At 35.8% G+C, this 25,696-nt stretch overlaps 2 long non-coding RNA genes across 2 annotated transcripts; both read left to right on the top strand.

Moving 5' to 3' along the window:
* The first annotated feature begins 891 nt into the window (after positions 1-891).
* LOC119145071 lies at positions 892-5,851 on the top strand. Its single transcript, XR_005103285.1, has 3 exons — positions 892-965; positions 1,267-1,412; positions 5,432-5,851. It is a non-coding gene; the product is annotated as an uncharacterized LOC119145071 (long non-coding RNA).
* A 10,943-nt stretch (positions 5,852-16,794) lies between these two features.
* Positions 16,795-20,277, top strand: LOC119145439. Its single transcript, XR_005103411.1, has 3 exons — positions 16,795-16,939; positions 18,403-18,540; positions 19,902-20,277. It is a non-coding gene; the product is annotated as an uncharacterized LOC119145439 (long non-coding RNA).
* Positions 20,278-25,696: the final 5,419 nt, after the last annotated feature.

The raw sequence follows: 25,696 nt of genomic DNA, 5'->3' as shown, positions 1-25,696 counted from the left end.
CGGAACAGTTTATGAAGCTAGGTGGTGGAACCTCCATCCTTGGGGTTTTTTGAAACTTGTCTAGACAAAGCCAAAGCCAAAGCTGACCCAGTCTAGTACTGGTTGTGGTCCTACTTTGATTGAGTTGTTCAACTAGGTGACCACTAGACATCCCTTGTAATCAATGTTTCTATGATTCTATGCCTTGTACTACTGGATACTTGCATACTTCAGTTGTCCTTGTACTCCAGATTGGGTGAAAAAACATAGTCAGGGACTGTGGCCACTGTGTTTATTACACATGTAGACATAGTAGTATAGGAATTCCGTGATTAATTAAATATTTCCTTTTCTTCCTGGAAGCATCGGAAGATTTACATATGGAGACAACAAAAGCTTTACTGTCATAATCCCTGAAGAGTAGCAGGAAATATGTTTTGTTAGCTCTGTTCCCTGGGATTCCTAATAGTGTTTGTATAAATTAAAAACTGTTAATAGCAGAACACTGTAATTGATTAGCTTCTGTATGTTTACAGCTCTCTTTAATTGCTTAAAAATGCCATTTGTCAGCTTCATGTTCTATTGACAATGTTATTGATTTATCTGATTTGGGCTTTGTCTTGTCTCTCGTACATAAAACTCACATATGCAGTTCAAATGGGAAATGACTCTATTGATTTCCTTAACTTGAGCCCAAATGCTAAAGATTTTTGGATAAGCTTTCTCATTACTTAAGCCAAAATCAATAAGAGAGAGCATCTTTTAATGAAAGAGCAGTTTGAGCAACGTACTTCAGAAATGGGGTCCTGTTCATCCTATGCTTTACAAATCGATCTCCTTGGTTCCTTAAGTGAGGTCCAATTGGTTGACATTGTGGTTTGTCTTTGTGTGTAAACTTGCAGCTTCAGAAAAGAGAAGCTGAGCTACAGAGACAGCAGAAGGAAACACTTTCTCTGTAACAGAAAAAGGACAATCATTTTCTTGAGGTACTACACCATGTGTTGTAAGTGTGCTCTGTAAAATTCTGGCTTTTTATAGCCATTTTTAAACTATATAATTTATAGAAAAAAATAATAATATGCTTTTCAGTCCTATCTCTTTCTCTATTATTATTCCTTTGTGTGTTGTTACTACACTATTTAAAAATATTATATACTTAAATGATACAAGTAGTTAATTTGGAAATATCACCGTCTTTTTTGATTTTTCTACATAAAATACTATCACAGGCTGCAGTCCAATCATATTGCTTTGTTAACCTGTTAATTTGTTCTGGTTTTGTTTCAGCTCTAGCCTCAAGAAATTAGACTTAGTGGCTCCAGACTAACCTGTGTGAAATGGAATATGAGATAAAAAATGGAGAGCTGAAGTTGAAGAGGTACAGAATGAACCTGGTATATCCAGCTAGTTATATGGGCAGGCCAAATGTTCAGGTACTGTACTAAGATATCATTAACTGCCAAGAACTACATAAATTAAGCTGATTATGCCTTCACTTAATTAACTGAGAATGACCTATTGATGTATAGGCAGAGCAAGTTAGAGACTACATGCTGCACTGTACTGAATTTATAGGTTTTCAATTAGTCCTACTATTGACTCAGACTACTTAGAAAAGGAGTTTACTTTTATGTTTTGTAGCAGGTTTTTAAATTAGTAAATTATTTGAAAACAGTCTGTTTGTATGTTCTTGGATTATGTGAAAAATGATCCAGTGAAAATTGTTTATTCATCTAAATCTATAGTTTTTACCTCATGTCTGAATAACACGTATACAATATTTGTTTTTTTTAAACTGCTGTTATGACTTGTTGTAAGTCTTGTTTATTCATCTCCAAATTTTAGTCATAATAGTTTTAGAAATTATCTAATCAGATCAGTCGTTCAAATAGTATTTTAAAGAAATGCAAGGAAAAATTCCACAGAAATCTGATAATTTTATTACAAAATTATTTACATCTTTTCTTTCAAAAAAAAAGTCCATTGGCTGCTATTTTAGTTAAGCCCTATTTGAAAAAGAAGTTTTTAGTCTTACATACATTACGTGATAAAGATTTACTAAATGTATTAAATAATCTCAGTAATATATTTACAGATTTTGTTCAAAGGAAAATGTGAATTTGTCTCAGGCAGGGATTTTTATTATGCAGAACTGTGGTTATTATTATACAGTTAGTATTTGGTTACAAATTGATGTCCACTGTAGACATGCTTAGAAACAATCATGCAGTTAGAAACCAAAGACAGGAAAAAAATTTAGCTGTTAATTAGTAATACTGCTGCAAATTTTGGAGAAAAGTAATAAGCTTAAAAATGTTAGCATGTAATAGTAGAACAGTTACATCATGTTGATGAATCTTCTGTAATGTTTCTATTTTAAAAGAGATTTTTAACACAAAGAGAATAATAAAATATCCTATAGATAAGACTGTTTATTTAATATACCAAGGAAAATAAAACATCATGTATGCTTAGTAAAAAAGACCCTGAATATTCATGTTTGAGTCCCTGAACAGTTTTATTTAGCTCATTCTTAAGTATAGATTTTAGGGAGTAATGTACCTGCTTTACAGGATTTGGTTGTCCAGGATACATTTCTGTGACCAAAATTAGTGTAAAAGCTGCGTTTTTTAAAAAATGGTACACTAAATGGAAGGATATGTACAGTCTTACCATCCCCTGGGACTAGGTTGCTGTCTTTATTCATGTAGTTCTCTCTAATCTTTTAGAAAATTAAGAAAATTTAAGTACATAGATTATAATATGTAACTATATTTTTTTAAAGATTAATTTTCAGTTTTTAAAATGGCTATGATTCTTAGATTTGAGGTTTTTATCTTGGTGCATGCCTGTGATATTCAGTTACCTTATGCCATAGCATTTGTCTGAGGATTTATGGTTAAACCTACACTTTGTAATTCAGTGATCGCTTTATTAAAATATTTCCTGATGTTTTCCCAGTCTATATTGGAGATGACTACATTGTCTACAAAAGCAGCACTTAGTTTTCCTTCAAATGTGGTCCATAAGCCTTTGGTATGGACTGTCACACATGGAACACAAAATGCATTGTGGTAAATTGATATAGGTCCTTGACTTCACTACAGTAGGACTGTAGTGGCAGCCCCAACATCTGGCGCTCAGCTGCTGTCCAGCTGCTTTGAATATTCACTGACTGACCAAGCCCAGTCTCTCTTTTGTTCCCCTTATTGACACGTGCGTTAACACGTGCAACTTGTTATTCTCCTATATGATCACTTCCATAATTGTTTTGTTGACTTGTTTACTGAATCATTTATTGTGTTATTGGTAAGTGGCTTATGAGTTCTACCACTCACCTACCACCTGTTTGTCTCTCAGTATTTTATCTGCATTCTCAACCAGTTAATTTATATTCACTTCTTGTACCTCATACCTTCCCCTCTTAGCCCACCTCTCTCTCTTTATCCTCCCACATTAGCATTTGCCCAGGTCTTTGCCTGCTTTTCTCTCTTGTATTTCTCACTGCCATTTCCAATTACCTGACTCATTTTTTAAGCCTCATATCTACCACTTAGTTCTGTTTCTGTAGGAGATCTTACACTGTGAATTCTTCATATAGCGGATGGTCAGAAATGACACTTTTATGCTATGTTATTTTTCTCTCCCTTTTCTCTTTCCATTGATTTGAAGGAGTTCATTCACCTCACCCATCTTGTTTCTTTGGCATCACAAACTCTTATCCACCCACTCACAGCCTTAAGTTATCCACACTGTAAGTAAGTAAAACTTAACTTCTTTTCCCAGTTACCCAAGAAATCTCTCCAAATGCTCATGACTCTTACTTCTTTTCTTTTCTCCTTTGCTATCATAATGTCATTTTGCAAATGTTTCCAGCTGAAGTGGTAAGATTGTTTTCCTGCTCCATCATTTGACTGTGCCATTTTTAATTCTTCTCGTTTTACATCCCAATAAATTAATTTATTTTTCCTTAATCTTCATGTTTTTTTCTCATTTTTGACACTTGTCATTTGCTATGTCACTTTTTATGTCACATATTTCAAATTCCTCTTTTTTTTCCAGTGATGTCAGAGTGAAATTGCAATTTGTCTGCTCCTTCACTGGCTGTCTTTATACTTTCTTCCATTACAAACCTGAAGCATGCTGTATTCTTCCTGGATTCATCTTTTTTGTAAACTTTTTCCTGCTAGTCAACCTTATGGTGATCTTTAAATAAATTGACCAGGCAGTAATCACCGAATTTTGCATCAGTGGAAGAAAGTGATGAATCACCCTTTCCTCTCCCTCTTGTCTTCCTGACAAATATCCAGACCTTTGCACAGTGTGTGACCATCAAGTTTTACAGCTTGCATATTCATGTTGTCAATTTTAATTACAGCGTTCAGGTCTCTCTTCTTCCTATTTATCGCATTAACTTACTATTAACTTCAAATTGAATTACAGCTTAGTTAGGTCAGGAATCACACCTACATTTGTGATCTTTTTTATTAGGTCCAGCAGAAGAGGCTGCACTTTTATTTATAAATGTAACAGTAGTAGGGCGTGCTGGCTGTAGGGATTCTTATGATGCCTGCGCTCCCCCAAATAAATCTTGGGAATGGTTCAGGAGTATGTTGTATAGGTATAGGCTCATTTCCAGTAGACAGTTGACCTGTTTAATATAGTGGATGCTGGCTGGGCTGATCCATGATCATTGGCCTCAGTGACAAAGAGTAGCTCTTGGCACATTTAATTTACTGGCATGGGTGTAGTCTGTCTTGATCCTGATGGACTTTTTGATCTCTGCCTTTGCACAAAAAAATAGTAGTTCCACTAATTGCAACAGATTAGGCTGAGAGAAGTTGAAATGGAATTTGTAATATTATTTTCATAAACTGAGAATAGGTCTGACCATAAGTCATCTTAAATGATTAACAAGTTCCTATCTGTGTAGCACAACATGTAGTGTATGTTTCTCATAGAACAGTACATAATTACTTCTGCCTAGATATTTGTATGCCTGTCAGAAATAGAGAACTGCTGCTAAAATCCCTTTTCTAGCACAGTTTTGTCACATAAGCTAAGGTCATCAGAATTCTATAGTTGTCCTTTAAGGGTATGTCAGCATTACAGGCAGTGGTGGGCGTAGACAAACATACTGAACAACAAATATATAATTCCCTCATTCTGACAAAACTCTTAGAGCTGCATCACACTGCATCCTAGGTCAACACACACAGGGCTTTATGATCTTCCTAATCTCCCTTTGGAACCGTTGCTTCGTCTCTAATATGAGATGCCTAAGGTATCAGTTTATATGCTTCTACACTGCAAACTCTACTGCTCTATGGCTGTTTTCTTTACATTGTTCTTTTTTATTTAATGTCTTTTCCAAGCATTTTTTTTTTTTTAATGAGATAATGCAGGTATAGTTGGATCTTAGTCCTAATAGGTATGTATGATCTCTTCCCAGAGAAGTGAACAGTTTGCCTGGGAGGTTTGCCCAGAGATATGCTGCAAATGTTTACCTATAATTCCAGCAAGAAACCAGCTGAGAAAAGCTTAAATACCTCTACTTTGTGAAGAGCTGAACAAGATTTCATACCATCATTGGAACGCTCAGTTTGTATTTCAGTGATTTTTTTTTTTCTACTGACTAACTGTTGAATACTATCTTATACCATAATTTTACATGAGTAGCATCCTTTGAATGCTTGTCCATCTATATATTCACACTCTGTGAATTTGCATTGCAGGCACATTGAGTTAGAAGTACCCAGTGGTTCTGTCTAATTTTTCAAACTATATAAAATAATTAAAATTAATGACTAGGACACAGATTTTATTCTTAGCAATTCAGAAGTATCTAAGAGATATGTTTTGAAAAGGAGAGGGAGAGAAATGTAGGTAGTGAATTTATAAGAAAACAACAGAACTGAAGAGCTATAATAACTGAAAAGTTTCCTTCTCTTTCAAGTGCAACCTCTTCACAGGCATGTTCACACAGTGGATTATTCTTAGCAGTACATTTCCTTTGTAGTGAAAGTTACTTGGAAATTGATCTTGAAATCTTCTTAGAAGAGCAGAACCATAGGACAGCTCTAGCAAATGCATCCTTTGAACGTCCTATCTTAGCAAAGTAATTGGTGGAACTGAATATGCAGTTCCAAGGTGCCACTCCGCCAGTCTCAGTAATACTGGCAGCCTTCAATGAATCTGCTACTAAGGTTAGTGTTCTGGCACATTTCTCTTACAGCAAATCATCATGTTTTTTGCTGTGCAGTTGGACAATACCTACCTGGAAATGTCCATGTCCTTTGAACTCTCTTAATGGAAAACAGAAACAAAGATATGACTGTCCAAGGGATACAAAGTTACTTTGGCCTTCCAGGCATCAGAACTAGAGAACAAAAAGGTAAATGGTAAACTACTTTCTTGATTAAAACTGAATTCCTATAAAATTGATCCAGAACTTCAGCTATCTTCAGTATTTAGGGAAGAATACAGAAGTGAAAGGTACAAAGATGTGTCCATAGCCAGTTGATCAGTAAGTGGTCAGTGGTCCAAAGGCTGATCCACAAGTATAATGAAGAGCAGATTGAGGCTGTATGACAGGTAGTACTGAAGTGTGACATATCAAACAAGAAAAACCCAATTGGATGATCAAAAAAATGCAAGACAATAGAGTGAGGAAAGAACTAAACAACAAATAATTTCTAAAAGGTGATTTAACAGCTATAAGTAACTTAATAGAGAAAATTATAAACCCCTACTCTTAAGAGGAAATGAGAAAGCATTAGACGAAGTACAATATATCTTGTGACCTAAAATATGAGTTTGGCAAAAAAACCAGTTATAATGGTATAACGCTATACAAAAACACTTCTTGAAGAAACGCTGGTAATTTTTCTTGTTACATAACACATAAATAATAACACGACTCTATGTTCCAGAACTACATTAAAATCTATCTAGAATTCTGTTACAATATACAGGTTTTGTACCTAATAGTGATTTAAGTCAGACCTCAGAATTTTTCCTGTATTCTTGCCCAGTGTCTTCCACTGGGAGGTTAAGTTTATGCATTATTTTAGAATGCTTAAAAGCATACCCCTAGTATCTCAACTTTCCTTGTCTTCATTTGATTATAGAAATCTAGGATATTTTTTTCAGTTTTTTAGTTCTTTTACTTTGAAAGATCTGATTTCTCCCATATGATCATTGGAATTAGTACTTTTATTTATTTGCAGTTATAATGAATGAAGGACTAGTTTGGCAATTTTTTTTTCTGTGATCACTATGAAAGACCTGTACTAAAAATATGGTATGATTTATCAACATTTATATAAAAAATGTTCCAGAGGACTTCTGAAACCATAGGTAATGGCACTGATAGTATAGTAGAGAAATGTTATATAGTTACACATTTTTTACAAACTATTTTTCATAATCATAATTGAGCAAATATTAGTCTGGGCTAACTTACTAATAATTTCAGCATCATATATGTTCCCAACCCCAACTATTCCATAATAAGGAGAAGTTATGGGAGAGAAGAAGAATTACTTTAATTTTTCAGTATAAGCTTTCTATAATATATGTTTTTCAATGTACTAATATGTTGTTACATATCAGGATAGTTTATTGACAGTTGCATCAATTTTTAAAATGAGTATTAATGTTTTATATGTTGCTGTATAAAAGGTGTACATATAGCCATGAAGCTCACATTTCTGCAACTGTTTGGATTCCTTTTTTACAAGCATTCAGAAGAATCAGATATAAAATTCTTACTTTGTCAGATGATATCACGTACTGACGAAATATCATCTTACAAAGAATGTCGCACAGTGCAACTACATGAAAATTAATATACTGCAAAAATGCCGAAGCTCTGTGCATGTAAGTATCTGAATTTTGAGTCTTTCCCCAGACAAAAGTATTGCCTTGGGTATTCATTACTATTCTTCACTGATGTACTTGAGTTACACCTAACATACTTTTACAGATAAAATGACAGTGCAGTCATCAGTTGAATAGAAGGTAAGATGGGCATCTTAAGCAATATTTGAATCAAAATGTAAAGAAAACATTTTGAGCTGCTTGACAAAAATGAAAAAATACTGCTACTGGGTCTGGGTGGGATGTCTTCATAGCAGCTTGTATGCTGCTTTGTTTTATATTGGTGACCAAAATAGTGCTGATAACACAGTGATGTTTTAGCTGTTGCTGAATAGTGAGTGCTTTCCACAGCATCAGGGCATTCTGTGTTTCTCATGCTGGCTCCCCGGGGAGTGGGCTTGGGGAGGGTAAGAGGCTGGGAGGGAACACAGGCAGGTCAGCTGACCTCAGCTGACTGTAAAAGTATTCTATGCTATATAACATCATGCTCATCAATAAAAAACTGAGGAAAGAGGCGTCTGGGAGAGGTAGCTATTGCTTGGAGACTGGATAGGCATTGGTCTGCTTGAGGGAGGTGGTGAGTGAGTGCTTTTGATGCGATGACTTGTTTTATTTTTTTCTTCCTCTTTCCTTCACTTATTAAACTGTCTTAATCTCAACCCACAACTTTTCTAGCTTTTGCTCTTTTTATTCTACCCTGTCCTGCTGGGGGAGTGGAGTGATGGTGTGTGAGTGAGCGAGTGGCTGTGTGGTGCCTAGCTGCTGGCTGGGGTCAGCCCACTGCATCAGGAAAGGAAACTTGTTTTTCCTGTAAGGTTTTACAATTCTGTTCATTTTTCAGACACACAAAATAAAGGGATAGCTTCACAAAATTGAAGACAGATACTGATTATATTTTTTCCTCCTGTGCATACATTGCAGTGCTTGTAGCAATTACTGGGAACTAGGAGATGAGATGTGACTCAACATGAACAGAGACTTGAAGTAGAAATGCTCCACCTTTGCTTTAAATTAAATACACAGAAGATATCATAATTATTCTAGTATTTAGAACTATGGGTTTAGGTTTTTTTTGCCTCCCATACTAATTGACTAGAAAGAGATAATTGTTTAAACAAGGAAAATGCTTAATGTATATGAAACCCCACCTGCTGTTTCTTTGCAGAATATATATATATTTTTTTTCATCTAGGGTGGGTTTCAATCCACAAGATTTCAGTTGCTTTTAGAATTGCCAGAGTTCTCCTATGAACCACATATATGTCCTCTCAGGGAAGATGCAAACCCTTTGTGTCTCCTGCATTTCTCCTTCCTCTTTCTTCACTTCTCCCAAAAGTCCCACTTAGAGCAGGCAGCAGCCATGATAGCATGATTAGGGCACCTCACATGCTGCACAGCCTGCTTTTGAAATGAACTGTTATTATATGGTAGAAAGAGGAAGGGAAAAATATGTTAGTTTTCCAATCTACCACCACACTAGCTTTCTAATCCCCCATCTGAAACAAGTGAAGATTTGCATCCAACACTCTTGTTGCACAGGCAAGTACTTTTACCAGCATTGAACGAAAAAAGGAGAAAGTATCATCCCTCCCTTACATCCGACTGAATAAAAACCTGTCCTGGTTTCAGCTGGGATAGGGTTAATTTTCTTAGTAGCTGGTGCAGTGCTGTGTTTTATATTTAGCATGAGAATAGTGCTGAGAACACACTGTTTTAGTTGTTGCCAAGTAGTGCTTGTTCGAAATCAAGGACTTTCTAAGTTTCCCATGCTCTGCCAGTGAGGAGGTGCACAAGAAGCTGGGAGTGACCAGGGCCAGGACAACTGACCTGAACTAACCAAAGGGATATTCCATATCATAGAACGTCATGCTCAATGTATAAATGGGCCGGAGCTGTCTGAGAGCTGCCAGTCACTGCTGGGGGACTGGCTGGTCATCGGTCAGCGGGTGGTGAGCAATTGTGTTGTGCATCACTTGTGGGTTTGTTTTCCCTTGGGTTTTATTTCTCTCTCTCTTTCCCCCCGCTCTTCAATACAGTTGTTATTGTTGATGTTGTTATTATTATTATTTTATTTCAATTATTAAACTGTCTTATCTCAACCCGTGGGTTTTATCTTTTTCTGATTCTCCTCTCCATCCCACTGGGGATGGGGGACTGGGTGAGCAGCTGCATGGTACTTAGTTGTTGGCTGGGGTTAAACCATGACAAAGACTTCAGTTCTTTCTTGAAATTTGTCCTGAAGTTATACCAAAATAAATAGCTACTGGATTTCAGAACCTTTCACATTTCTTGCTGATACCAATGCATTTCAATTCAGTTTATGAATCACTGCAGGTATGTCCAAACTGGATTGTTCTATGAATAAAAAATCTGCTAAAAAATTGACTTGCACTACTTCTCTATAATGAATTGACATCTGCTAAGACCAATGAGATTGCACTAAGGCTACCAAAAATCTGAAGGAGGAAGAAATAAGATGTTTTAAAGATAAAATAAGGAACGGAATAACAAAATAATGTCTTTTTTAAAGACATTTTAGCACCATGTGGGTTGAGTGATAGACTATCCATACCATACCGTATTGTACCATACCATACCATCTATTTATGTTTGGTTTGGATTCTCTTATGTTGAAATTATATCCTGAAATCAGTTCTCATACAATATATTGACACTCTTCAGAGTTCCTGAATTGACATAGTCAACTTGACAGAGGGGAGAAGCATGATAACATCTTAGAAATACAAGTGACACAGGAAACTCAAGAATCTTAAAACTAAGCAAAGAAAACCTTATGCAACACAGGGTTTTGCAAGTAATGAATGGGAAGGAAGGCTTGGGAGAGGGGTCAGTGAGAGCTGCAAGCTGTTTTGGGATGTCTTCACAGTATGTAAGTCCTTTTGGAAAAGGAATTGAAAGAATGGAACAGAAGAGCATTGAAAGTGTTTTTCACCATGAGATACCATAATCTCGCTTAAGGATTTAGAAGTATTTTGAGAAATAATATGCTGAAATTATATTAATCCCTCTTCTCAGATGATACTGAAAACATGAATGTCTGGGAGGGGAATGTGTTAATCAAATTTCAATATATAGAGGGGGCAAAATGGGGAACCCACAATGCATAGCAGATTTTTATTTATTTGTTCATATTTATTTATTTAAAGTATTTATCAGTACTTCCTTAACTTTAAAATTTACTTTCTTACATTTGTACTTAGTAAGTTCTAAAACCCAATAATGTTTTAAAAAATAATACATTAAACAAATGTTGGATATATTAAATGCATTGAATACACCATCACCAAGTTTGCAAATGACATCAAACTGGGGGGAGAGGTAGGTATGCCAGGAGGAAAAGCCACCATTCAGAGACCTCAACAGGTTCAAAGACTGGGCCAGCAAGAATCACATGTGGGAATCCTGGTGGAGAGCAAGCTGAACGTGAACCAGTGGTGTGCCTTGCAGCAATGAAGGCAAATGTGTCCTGGGCTGCATGAGCAGGATTTTGGCCAGGATCAACAGAAGTGATTAATTCACTGAGCTTGCTGCTTGTTAGGCTACACCTGTAAAATTATGTTCAGTTTTGGTTTCCTTCAATTCCAGAGAAAAATAAAAAATTTGGAGAGGACTCCATGGGGGGCCTGCCAAGATGTTTACAGTATTGGAGAACTTGGTATATAAAGAAACATCGAAGTATTTGGGTTTTTTTTAGTCTGTGGAACAGAAAGGCTACTGTAACCTAATCACAGTTTTCCAATACCTCAAAGGTTGAGTATAGAGAAGACAGAGGTTCTCTTTTCACAAGGGTGAATGGTGACAGGGCAAGAGTCAAAGGGCACAGATGACTTCCAGGGAAATGCAAACTGTTCTAAAAGAATATTTATTCACCTTAGGAACAAGTAAAATTTGGAATAGGTGGTCCAGAAAAATGATGGAATATTCCTCATCAGAAATGTTAAAGACTTGGCTTAAGGAGGCCCTCGATAACCTGATCTAGAGACCTGTTTTCAACAGGAAGTTTGAACAGATGGCTGCTCAGGGTCCCTCCCGACTGAGGTTTTCCTATGATTCTAGGTAGCGCTTTTCACAAAATTAATGAGTTAAATTGACTAATGAATGACAGCATGTATTTATTATAAATGTCCTTAACTTTTTATGTTTTCAATAAGATATGCTAGTATTGTAACTTTTTTGTGATGATTGCATCATTTTTTTGTTTGGAGTTATTTTAATACCATGTTCCGATTTGTCACAATGACCTACCATCTTCTAAGTGCTTTTTCTCTACTCATTTAAAAACAGTAAAAAATTAGTACTTCAGTACTTTGGTAAGGACAGTGATGGTCTGTGTGAAAAATCTGTAGAGTTTGTCAAGGGCTTTTAAAGTCCCAGTGGAGAGATTCTGAATTCTTTTAAATTACATTCAGACTTAAAAGATCAGTGGCACAGCTTTCTTTTCCACACTTTCCCCCTTCTTTCTGTTAGAGGTCCTCCCCCCGAACTATTCACACCCACTCTGAGTTTAAGGTATCTCAGTAATATTTATATTTACAGTATCTCAGTAATACTATATTTATTAATTGTTTCCAACAGCAATGACAAAACAGGTAAAAAAAATCATGGTAGTTATAAGACATTTAATGGAGATCAGAGTAACTTTGAACACAATGATTGCAGCAAACTTTTAAAGTGTTTACTATTAGTCAATACAGATGGTGCATTAGAAAAAAACCCAGTCTTTTAGCATTATTTTAACTAGATGAGTTCCAGAAAAATCGAATCATGCTAAATGTTTGTCATATTAATTTCTTCATATTAAATTTAAAGCAATCGGCATATGACTTGAGTTTGGATCTCATACGTAACATTGTTCAGAAATTTTACAAAATGAAATTGAGATATTCTAAAACTCATCAAAATACTGCTTGCCTCTATTTTTAACACAATAGTTTTTTTAATGTGATTGAGGACGTTGCAAATGTAGATTGTATTTTTTCAGTAGAGATCATAAAAAAGCGAGCAGCTAACACAGGTGAACATCTGTGGCAGCTTATGTTTAGCCAAGGGAAGTCTGTTGCACAAGATGCAGATGCATGTCAGAGAAAGACCTCAAGGATCTTAAAACTTTGCAGACATAGCTTTTATTTCATTTGTCCTCATGAAATTTAATGTTGTCAAGATCTAATTATTTTGGGTACTCAGGATAGCAAGATCACTGTTTGCCCCACAAAAGATCCCAATCTCTTCAGTTGCAAGACACTTGTCTTTGTTTTAGAATTCTTTCTCCTGAATGATCTGTTTTGAAATATGTTTCCACAGAAGTATTCTAGACATTTAGCAGTTTGAGAATAAGGGGCTTGACAAGGTTGGTTTACCTTATATATCACCACCACTAGGTAGCAACAAGCCATGATCTGTTTTCACTTGGGGAAAATGGAAGAAGAAAAACAGAACCTGTTTCCCAGCTTTGCAGGAACAGCTAACAAATTAAGAATGATGGGATGAAATACTGTTCTTAAAAAGGCAAGTAGACACTGACTAGTTTCAGTGTATTTTCAAGGTTTAAGTTTGACAAAAATCTAGGCTAGAGCTGCAAAAGAGAATTCAGGTAGCAATTCTGGATTTGTGTTCCGTGAGATTGAATGTGAAGAATCCAGTTTGTAGTGCATATGTACTACTGAAGTAACAAACTGAGAGAGAATAAGGGAAGACGTGGAAAATACAAACAGCAGGACAAAGGCTGATGGTAATAAAGGTAAATGATATAGAGTTGAAAGGAATTTCTTGACTAGATAGAAAATAATCAATCACCCTTCCGTGTACTGGCCATGGGAGAAATTAATTAGTTAATGAGCAGTAAGGAAAACAGTGGAGTAGTAAAGGGAGAAGGAAGATAGCTAATATTTTGTTCCTAATTTCCTTGGAAAATTAGGTGTATGTGATCACACTTTTAATCCATCCTCTAGTGGTTTCAAATTCAAAACTGAAGGACAAATCTCAAAATTAATTTTATAAGTTTTGTGAAAACTAGCAGCCACATAGTAGAAACTCAGAATATGACTCTTTGAAAGAGAGGTTGTCTGACTGAAAGCTGAGCACATTAGACACAGGGACCTGGTGGTGCTCGGAGGAGCAATGTGAAAGGTAGAGAAGCCTTTGTAACCTGGTGGAATACACTGAACCAGCTGCTCCTTAGATCACCAGAGGAGAACAATTAACCTGTTGTCCTTGATGTGACATCCACCAATATGACTCGGCAAAGATCCTCTCCCCTGTAGTGCCACACAGCTAAGACATGCGGGTTTTATTGTGAGACGCCAGGGCAACAAAGTGAGTTTTGAGATTGTGTAGGTTGTATGATTGGATGTGTTGAGAACGAATGACAGTGGGGAAAGGAAGGGAACAAGGTAGACTGGGTAGGAATAATTGTGGGACAGTAGAGAGAAAAGAGGATAAAGCAGCTTTTCCTTTTCTTTTCTGACAGCCCTGTACTTTATCACCTCGGCTTATTCTGCATTTATATTAAATCCTCTTTCTAACTACCTTGTATGTGGGCGTGCTCTCTGTCATAAGCCTGTACATGGGAATAGTAGCAAACTGCAAACTGGACGAGCAGATGAATAGGATAAGAGGTGTGAGTGCCAGCCACTACGGAGAGAGTGAGAGAGACCATGGTCTGAGGGACCCATGGGTCTGGCTGCTGCTAAGTGGACAAGACACTGAGTGTCTAAAGCCTGATGCTGCAGAGTCCGTAATGTGTGTGTGTGCATGCAAGACAGCTGTCAAGCTTAAGTCAGACTAGCTGTTGAGTAGGAAGAAAGGTCGGAGTGCCAGCCTCCAGAGTGGAACCACAAGTAGGGAGCTGAGAGCCTAGGGGCTGAGCAACTGGAGGAGACCAGGTTTCTAGGGGTCACCTATGGGACAATCCTGTGTGATGTCTGTACATTGAACTTCAGTTGGTCAGATGGAGAAGAGAGAGAAGGCAGGACTGTCTGTGCTGTTCATACTTAACACAAAAGCTGTGTTGATGTGGGTAGCAGTATGGGCCCTTCTCACTGTGCAATCCGTGTGGTTGGCCATGTATGTATGCTTTGCATCGTGTGTGCATGTGCGCACCTATTGGAAATACATGCTCTACCTTGCTACTGCCTGGATGTAGGGACATGGAGCTGCAGGAGCCTTGTCTCTGTGGGGATGGGACAAAAGAAGTTCTGAAGTCCATCAGATCCATCTACCCCTAACTGCAGTGTTGCATAGTCTGTGTCGTGGGCACTGTCTGGCTCACCCACCAACACAGGGCAGTGGCAGGCTGGACCTTGCTGTAGTCTTCCCACCTCAGTGGAGTCAAAGAGATGAAGTACGTAACGAATGATAAAACTTTATAGTAAGTTAAGCTTCATTACTTTGTCTGCTTGTGAAACCAACAGTTCATATGATTATTCTGACTGGTTTTTTTTTTGGTTTGAGTTTTTTTCTATTTTTTTTTTTTTTTTAAACCAGGAGGATAATGTCATGTCTGGACAATACAAAGTATTTTACTCGTATCTCAGGAGTTTTAATAGAATCAAAGGAACTTTGGGTTGAGTGCAGCATTTCTCTTTCTCTTGCCTTTATTGTATTTGGAGATCTTGAGTTCAAGTAATGGAGACAATATCCAGGCATCAATAAATGGATTTTTATTATTTAAGTATTCCAGTGTTTTTTATTATTTACTTCCCCCCCCATCTATAAATTTAGATAAATCAGTACCTATGCTTCAGCTAAGTTTAAAACTATACTTACCTTGGAACTTTTTAGCAAGATAGATCTTGCTACCATCCTTGAACTTCTACTGATCAGAAGTCAGTATCTGTGTTCTAGATTTTACAGGGCGTTTTGAATGCTTATTTAGAATAAGTTAACATAATTTTTCCAGTAAAGCCTGTTGCAAAATATTACTAATTGACATGCCATTTACCAGACTTGTAATTCTTTTTTAGAAATGGTCACAATATTTGCAATCTCCTTTTTGCTCAGTTGTGGTTTTTAGAATGCTTAATGTCTTAGAGAAAAAACAATCAAAGCTGTAAAATTAGCCTTTGTTAGACAACTCCATTGAGAATAAACTCTCTTCATGGGAAAATTTTATTGAAGCACTGCATTCTTATTTAATTTGAACAATGTGAACATAGCTGAGAAATGTACTTTTTAATCCACAAAATGTGATACAGTTTAAAGATTAAGTTTCAGAACTGTTTGTTAATGATAACCATAATGTAATATTTTGCTAGAATTTGTTTTCAGATTTAATTTGAAAAATGTCAGCATTTCTTAAACTTGGATGCGCAAAATAGGTTCTCAAGTGTATGTTAGCTACATACAGCTTGATTATGAAAAACACTGCTTAATGCTTAAGATTGTGCATCAATTATTTTTGAAGATAAATTACCCTTTTGAAGCTAGTAGCTAAATGGATGTTTAGATGCTATGCTAGATTACTTGGGATGTCAGCATCTTCCCATGACAGACTCCTGAGACAAATACAATTATAGCTACAACCAGTCCACAGTGCATATTCTGCCCCAGATAAGAGTTCCACAGACACTACTCATTCTCTGAAAGTGAGAGCAAAATTTACATTCCAAATAGCAAACATAAATTATTGCAAAAAAATAATGAATAAATTGATTTATTGGATTAACACTAAATCAAGGAATAATTTCTGGAGTTCATAAAAGATCGGCAAATATAAAGGCTTGGTTAATCAGGCTGATGGTAAACTTTAAAATATCTTGTTGATTTTTTCATTTAGCGAATTTCATCATAATGTCATCTGAACATATTTACTCCAACATGCACAGACTGGGCTGGGGGTTGTGAAATTTTATTTTACAACCAGAATGTGCTTCTTTTTGCTCTTTGCATTCTTTGTCACTTTTAATATCTTTAGTGGTTCTTGAAATATTTGGTGCTTCAAATACGACCTGCCATTTCAACAAACGGACTGATTGAATCTGTCAGACTGGTGGAATTTACAGTAAATTCACTGCAGCACAAGTGAAACCATGAGAAATTTTGTTGTCTTAAATAGCTGAATGTAAGTAATCTCTTCATCAAAATACTATCATGAATTTATGTACAAAAGAAGAAAGTTAATTTGTAAACATTGCATAGTAGATTCTGTTAGAATACTCACATTAATATAAATCAATTTTTAATTATCCAAATAAGAGCAGAAATATTTTTAATCAAAATTAAGCAGCTGAGTACTTTTAAAATATTGGCTTTAAATCCTTTCTTGAGCAATATATGTTGACTAGTGTACTGACCTACAGAAAATAAAGATTTTGTTCCAGGAATTCTAAAATTACTTGTTTTTTCTTTTCTTGATTCCATTTATTTGAAAATAGAATGTTGCTTATTAAATCAGAGACCCTACAACAGATTCTGTTCCACAAAAATGAAACACACTTGTGTATTCAGCAAAGGTTTAGTAATTTGTCAAATACAACATTTAAGTTATATAATTGTCCTTTTTTGGTCACTATCTTATTTAAAACATGCTGACCACACATTTTTCACCATAATATAGAATAAAATATGACATTTTTTCTGAGTTATATTAAAGTGAGTGATTGTTTTGTATAAATAGACATTTCTTTCTTCTTTGAAATGAATTTTGGTGTACGGGTGTACTTTTTAGCTTGCCAGTGTTTGACTGAGGACATTTTCGTTGTGATGGCAAACATGTTTCAGTGCCTGTGTTGCTGTGTTAAACCTAATAGTTAACTTTGTTATTATGCCTATATGAATACTAACACAGTAATAAAAATCATTTTAATAGCCCTGTGAAGCAGACCACATAAACCAAGAACATTTATTTTCATTGAAGGCTTGTGCTAATTTTTTATTAAGAGATACATTAAACATTGATACATCCAACCTCTGATTGAACCTTCAGAGTTGTCACATATAGGGGTAGCTGAAGATTTATTATGCAATATAAAATTAGGCGTATACAGTAAGCTTCATAATAAATGACCTTTGCAGACTGGAGATTGCCACATAGAATAGTTTCTTTTCCTACATAGTAGAAAGGAATTTGAAAGAACAAATATGAAGACATAGAAGTTGGAAATACTAAAGTGAAAAATATTCTCAGAGAAAATTCAAAATTGTTTCCTGATGGGAAAACACATTCTAGAAAGTCTGTCTTTCAGTGATGGAAAATCAAAATATGGTAGATGATACACATATTTTGGCAATGCTTTTTTGACACACTATAGGTAGGAATACTGCAAAATGATGATAATAAGTCTAATATACTTTTGTAATACATCAAGAAATGCTTGGTAAAGATTTAGAAAAAGCTCACTACAAAAAGATTTCTCTGGTGCATAAATGTGTGAGTTAATGGAACAATAAGACACCTTGGTAGAAGCAAATATGTATTAAGTGGTAAGGAACAATACAGAATGACAGAAAGGTTAACTTCTTTGTAGCATGTATAGATCTTTACTTATTCTTATCTATGTCTTTTCTGTTGATTTAAATACACAGCTGGAAGACCAAAAGACATTTGTTCAGCAGCACAGGCAGCCTTCAGTGGACAATCAGAATGTGCTTACAGCTGAGGAAGCTCACTGGCATGATGCCTTTGTCACTTTTAAATCTGATTTCAAAGAACTTGAAAAGAAGGTACGTAAAACCTTTAATACAGCTCAGCCACAAAGTCGGAGTGACAAAAGATCTCATAACAAAACTATCAAATGCAACATGCAAAGTATTTTGAAAATGATACTGTGTATGAACCCTAAATAAGCATTTATTGTATTTATTTTTTACTGTGGAAACTGCATTAATTACACTGAAGTATATTTATACATGGTGGAAGAAAAATTCTAAGTAAAACCACTGCTTTTTTCTTGATTAGTTCACTGTAAAAAGATCATATGATTTTTATGACCTAACACCTAGAATTATTATAAAGGAACATATGCCATTGTGTAGCTCATGTTTATACTAAGTAAAATTAATAGACATGGATGTAGACTTTGTTTACTCTTGAAGACCAGAAAATGTGGCGGTATATGAGAATGGCATGTTTCTCTCTATTTAAATTCAATCATTTTTTAAAAATAGGTCTACAAAGTTATTAGTTTAAGGACTGGGATTTTATTTCAGAGTTTTTAGATCCATTTATGTATACCAAAATAAAATTAAAAATATAATTAAAACTGTGAAGCTGGGATTATTTTACAGAATAGTTGGTATAGCTTACTTTCCCTCTGTGAAATGAGTTGATAATGCCTTTGCTGTAAGTAATGGACTAGTGATGTGTCACTGGAATTATATACAGTGCTCTTGGCAATCTCTGTCAATCTCACCCCGCAGGACCTCTACCATATCACGATAAGCTAGTGGCAGATTGTCTAAATAATGAGCAATAATTTGCACTACTGCTGCCCATGATGCACTTGGTTAAGGCATAGAGGCCTCAGTGCAAGATAGCAATTTTGTTTTATTTCATAGAAATGAAAAAATCTACTTGTTACAGTCTGGCAACTGGATAGATGGAATAAATGTTCTAAACACTATTGAAAATACCTAATAATTTTTAATTAGATAACAATACTAACAGGAACCAGAAAATTAGGAAAAATACTATTTTCATAAATAAAATCTACAGCGACTAGGATTATTAAATTTGTGAAAATTTACTCCAGTACATGTAGTAGTATGCGTAGACTGCACCATCCAAGGTTGTCAGCCTCTGGGTAAGTGCTTTACTGAGAAAACAGGGAAAAGGAGTTTACCTGAGTGCACACACATCTTCAGGGCAATTTCTCAGCCTGAGTTGGTTTTGTGTACACATGATGTGTATGCAGTATAGCCTAGATAATAATGTCTCCAAATTTTCACTTGCTCTAAAGAATGACAGTTGTGAAAGGTGTAAATTCATTAACTTTAGTTTTCAGCTGGTATAAGTGTCACTTCAAAACTTAAACCTTTTTATAGCTCGTGAAACCTTTCAGTTTTGCTTTGTTTTTTTTAAACAGACTTGGAACATTTCTTGGAACAAGCACTTCTTTTCTTCTGGATGGACTCTCAATACACGTTTGCAGAAATTAAATGGCTTGACTGAATCATGGTACAAGCTACAGCTGTGAATGGCGGTACTTTCAACAGTATGGCCTACTTATGTTTTCATTTGGAACTGATAGCAGTCATTTATTTTAAGTTTCTCCTATGTGCTGCTGTATTAACAAGAAGTGATAATACCTCTTGGGTATGTGAGGAGCACCCACTGTTTTGCTTTTGTCAGGCAACTTTTTCATATTATGGTCATCCAAAATATTTAAGTGGCACCAAAAACTTTGTTTTCCATTGTTAGGCATATGATAGATTGACTAAAAATAAAAATGATACACTTGAGAGAGCAAGTGAGTCAACTGTCTATCTTATAAATGAGATCTTAGTGTCATGGATTGTTCTTCCTTTCAATATCCTGCCACTTACTAAGTGGTGTTCATTCCTCTGGCCATTTTTTTGTATGGTCTGAGTAGTGGCAGCTGAGGAGAATGCTAGAAAAGAATCTTTTCAAAATGTGATGCAAGAATTCTCAAATATTTTGTACATTTGGTTGCTGTATGGAATGTACATGTAATATATATGCAACAATTCAAGATACATTATGATGTGTAAGAATACAAGAATCTGAATGGTGTATAACATGGATTATTATTTTCTCCATCTAAATGATCATTTTTATGGTTTTCCTCTAGTATTGCAGAACTTTGTAATTTGGCTATGAAATATGAATTTGTTGGTAAAGGAATTAATATCTTGTGATATAGTCAGTCAAATGAACCTTTTCTGTTCTTGTCTTAAAACAGGAAACTTTGATTCTGTCCTTAGTTTTTGGGTTTTAATTCTTTTTACCTACCCTTGTTAAAAATGGGGCAGCAAAGATACAGTGGCTGTAGGGATCTGTATACAGGACAAATGTCTCCTACATATTTGTGGGGAAAAAAATGACCACATCTCTGCAATGGAGCTGAGAGGGTGACAAGCTGTATGTGACAATATTAATGCAAGTGTAGTCACATGTCTATGTCTATATGTATTTCTCAGCAGTGTCCCATCTCCCTGCCAGGACAAAATTGCAGACCTTTGCCCTTCCGTGAGAAAAAAGCAAGGCAAATAATTTTGATTGTTGAGGGAATTAGGGCTGCAAAGCATGTTACCAACTTCTTTTGCTCAACGTGATGGACCTGACAGATTGTCAGTGAAGGTCCAAATACGAATATAAATATTTTTGCTTTTTTGTCTCTTCATCAAGAAGCAGATAACAGCTATAATTCCTAGCTTTTATATAGTCTTTCTCCTCCTTTTTTTTCATCCTTGCTCATATACCCATTTAAAACCTTTCATCATAAATGTCATAGCTATTATGTATTGCAGACAAAATGGATGAATGTGAAGAAATATGTCAGAAATGCCCATATCTCTAATGCTATGCCTACTGCTGGACTTTTCAATTTACTCATTTTGGGCAGAGAAGGAGGATCAGAGTGCTGGAGGTCTGGCTTGGTTTCAGCCAGCTAAGTTAGTAAATAGGATGAGCAAGGAGCCTATTTCTAGTTTTGCTTTTTCTTTCACATCTTTTCTTTCACACTTCTTTTACTTAGCGGCAGGACAGCAACAAAATTGCCTCAATGGCAGATGTAATCTCTTGACACCAAGATTCTGGAAACACTCCTTGTGGATTTGAGATATAGGTTTCTTTCCCTTTTTGTAACTAATTGTGGAGTCCTTGAAAAAAGATGCAACACAACAGAATGGAGATTGCCTCATTGTGGCATCCCACAGTCTTTTTTTTTCTTACAAAGTTATACAGCAGATCACAGTTGATTTTTCTCAGTTCTACATTGATTTGGACTATTGTACTTCTTACAAAAATGATTTTCATTTATAGAGATTTTAATTAGCTCTCCTCAGATGTACTTAAATAGTTAATAATCCCTTGAAGAAGTTTATTCTGATTGATGAGTGTATGCTTTGTGTAAACCTCTTGGGGTTTGTTTTTTTTTGTTTTGTAGGCAAAGAAACTTTGGATATGGTGATTCACTCAATAGTGGTGAAGCTGCTGCAGCTGTTTTCCCCAGGCCCAGCCAGCAGCAAGCTGAGCACATATTTACTACAAGCAAAGTATGCATACACACAATGCACGTATATAAGTGGCCAGCCACACAGATCAATGCAGACAGAAAACACAGCACTCACAGAAACACAGGTAGCATCAAATGCCTTAATCCTGTTTCCCTCTCTGGCTGATCAGGATGAAAGTCAATTAGTGGAAAATACATACATATATGTACATATATACAGGGTGGATCCATCCGGTATCTGGAGCTTACGCACTGCCTGTGCAATTGAGGTATGGGCAGAAATATGCCCTGTCACATGAGCTTGTAGGACTTTTGTCTCGACCTAAAGAATCTATAAAGGACGTGCTAATTCCTTGCTCTTGGTCAACAAAGAGATATACAATGTGGAATACAGGTTTCTCTAAGATAGAACACTTCTCTCAGTGCTGCGTTTATTGTGTTTTTTTTTTTTCTTTTTTTTTTTTTTTGAATTTTAGAAAAAGAAGCTGACTGGTTGTTCTGGACTTTAAAATGAGCTTTTGTATGTGATTGTCAAGTGCGATGGCAACTTTCCAGACTTCTTCAAGACAGTGCAGTCTGTAATTTGAAATTTCCAGGTGGCGTATATTTTACATAGAGAGAAGATCACCTCAGTGTTGTTATTTCTGATGGGTTCATTGGCAGTTCAAGCTTCTGCATGGTCTTTGTATGACTAGGTTTTTTTTCCCCAGTAATTTCTTTCTTTTCAGTCTCTGAGGAAAACATGGATTCTGTTGACACATCTCTGTCTCAGTGAAAATTCAAAACCTGAATCTGTACTGTCAGAGACTATGGATATTTGTAAGAATGATTCTTAGTGATGAGAGCTTTCCTAGTTCCTGGCAGAACCTGGTTTATTTGTTGTCTCATCCCCCCAGTGAAATAGCATCTAGCCCTCTTAGGACCAATAGTTTATATATACTTAATGCCTTATGCTTATCTTTGCTTGTCTCCAAATGTGTTTACACTCATTGTACCTTCTTGCCAAGTAGCAGGTCACTGTTTTTCACACTGTTGGGTTTCTCAGCTGTGGTGATGAATCAGCTCAATGTTCACAAGAAATGCCCCTACACCTACCATGGCTTCCTAAAGCAATGATGTCAAGTATGTCTGTAGCGGAACGGCAAGGTCGTTTGGACATCTTTGTTGTATGTAGGCCTTGGATTCAGGAGGAACAGAAATTGCATTTCAGTATTCTAGAGCTTCACCTTTGCAGTTCAGGCAAAGCATTCCTATTTCATACCTAAAATTGTCACATACAATCAATGATAGCTGACTCAATAAACCTTTACAAGATCACTGTTGATGTAGAGTTCTATATAGCAAACTGACAGTGGGAAATCTACTTAATTGTGTTCTTGGTGGTCATGATGTATGACCAACCTTGTTTAGATTTGCTTGCTTCCCACCATGAAAAGGAGTCATCAGTTCTCGTGCTCCCATTTGCATGAACATACAGGCTCTTTTGGGAGGACATTCATTATTCCAGCATACTGGTATACGTATTTCTGTTATTTCCACTGTGATCAGATGTTCTGGTTAAGATGGAAAAGGAAGCTGACTGCTTTGTTATGGCAGACATAGAATAACACCCTGTAATCGCAGCTGTAGTCCAATTTCAGTTCTCCTTCAAAGTCTTCCAGTCTTTCTACAGTTTCATTTCTGTGGCTGAAGTAAAACTGACACAATGGCAAATACAACCCATACTATGTTTCATCATACTAAACAAGAAAGCATGGCTTTGAGTGTTAAGTTCTGCAACCACTGCAATGGAAAAACTCAGATCTGTAGTGATAGGACATATTTAAGAATATGTGTATGCACTTTCACTTGAAGAGTTGCAACTGCTGATAAACTTTGTCCTTGTTTACCAGGATTAGTTTGTTGTAACTTGTACAGTTATTTAATTCTGTTAAATTTATTTTAACACCCTGTTTTCCCTATGTGTTTGATTTTGAAATTTACGTACTCAAATATCTAACATGAAATGATTTTCAACTTAAATTATGTTTTGGCCGTTGTTACTCCGTAATAATAGCAAGATATATGTGTGTGTACATAAGAACATTGATAGAAAGTCTAATCCAAAATAATCTGTGAAATGAGGTCCAACAGTTACACTTCTGGAATGTAAAGACTTCAAATCATCATTATTAATATTAAATGCATATTTAGTTTTGGGTTTAATCCTTTGAAGAGTGGAGGTTTTTCTACAAATTGCACTGAATAATGCTAAACAACCACCACATTTCCCACATTTTTGTTGTTTAGTTTCACTATATTTCTAAAGTGATGACAGCATACGTGTCAAATATTTCCAGAGTAGTGTAAGCCACTTTTCCTTTATCCAAGGCATTCAAAGAGGATATACATGCAAAAAGAGTGAGTTAATTTCATAAGTCATTGATGACAGCATAACCACTGAGTAGCATAACAAAACAGAGCAACAAGTCAATTATATGTTGTCATCACTAATGTGTGAAAATACCTTCTTAATTCTCTCTCCTCCAGCCAGGAACATGTTCTTATTTACAGAACAGAAGTTTTACTCTGTAATTCCGTGTGTCACTTCAGGGAATTTGTAGGAAGAAAGTAAACAGAGACAGCCCTTGGACATTTTCCGGAATGTGAAATAGACCTTTTTGCATTTTGCAGGAGCAACTCTTCTATATATGCATTTTCAAACTAAAGTGAATTACAATTTGAATTAATCTAAAGACAAGGAAAGAAAGACTTTTAGGTTCAGTTTCAGCCGAGTTTCACTTTCTGTCATCAAGACATTGGAAACTAGTGGCATCCCAAGTGAATGAAGTTTATGAGGAGCAAACTGTAATTATATTACGTATTTATAGTGTGGTGACTGGATGGCTACCACTGGTAATACAATACAGAACCTTCAACCTCTGAGTGACCAGTTTCAGTCTGACCTCAGTCAGTCGTGACTGAAGGTTGCTGCTGTGTGACAGTTATCAATGGCCTACGTGAAATGTGTTGCTAGTCTTAGCCTAACTCCAGGTGAATAGGTGGTGATCGCTGTGGGCCAGGGTTGAATCATGTCAGTGGAAGAGTATAGGTAACACTTCTCTGAAGTGGCTATGCTTTTACTCCCCTGAATCAGATACTTGAGCATCTGCATGCAACACTTCGCCTTTCTTTACATGTATATGATACAGTGAATCTACATGTAAGTGTTACTGCTCTGCAATTTATTCACAGCACATGCACACTGCTATTCTTCACTGATGTCATTTTATGTGGTTTAAAATTCCTTATGTTGATATGCTAGACTTGTTTACTGTAATGTATATATGTACATGGATGTTGGTGTTTGGATAAAACTTATGCAATAGTATGAACATATCTAGATGTTTGGATAAACACAGCATAGAAATCCACAGTAACTAATTGTTTTAATCTGCTTTTTAATATCAAACCACTCTTTTATATTGAAAAAGCACTACTTTTTTAAAATTAAAATGCAAAGAGCACATTTTGCACACAAGATTTCTTTGCTGGTAAAGTCATAGTACAATAGCCTTATATTTTTAAAGGTCTAATAGGAAGTATTGAAGTAGTTTGTGAGTTTTAACCATTTTATGTAAACCGTTACTTATCATCAAAGGGTTATCTTCTGACATTGCACAGGGATAGAACTATACAGTAAA

This window comes from Falco rusticolus, chromosome 3, assembly GCF_015220075.1.
Source record: "Falco rusticolus isolate bFalRus1 chromosome 3, bFalRus1.pri, whole genome shotgun sequence".
In the NCBI taxonomy this organism is placed as follows: domain Eukaryota; kingdom Metazoa; phylum Chordata; class Aves; order Falconiformes; family Falconidae; genus Falco; species Falco rusticolus.
This window is presented reverse-complemented; position numbering and strand designations above follow the sequence as displayed.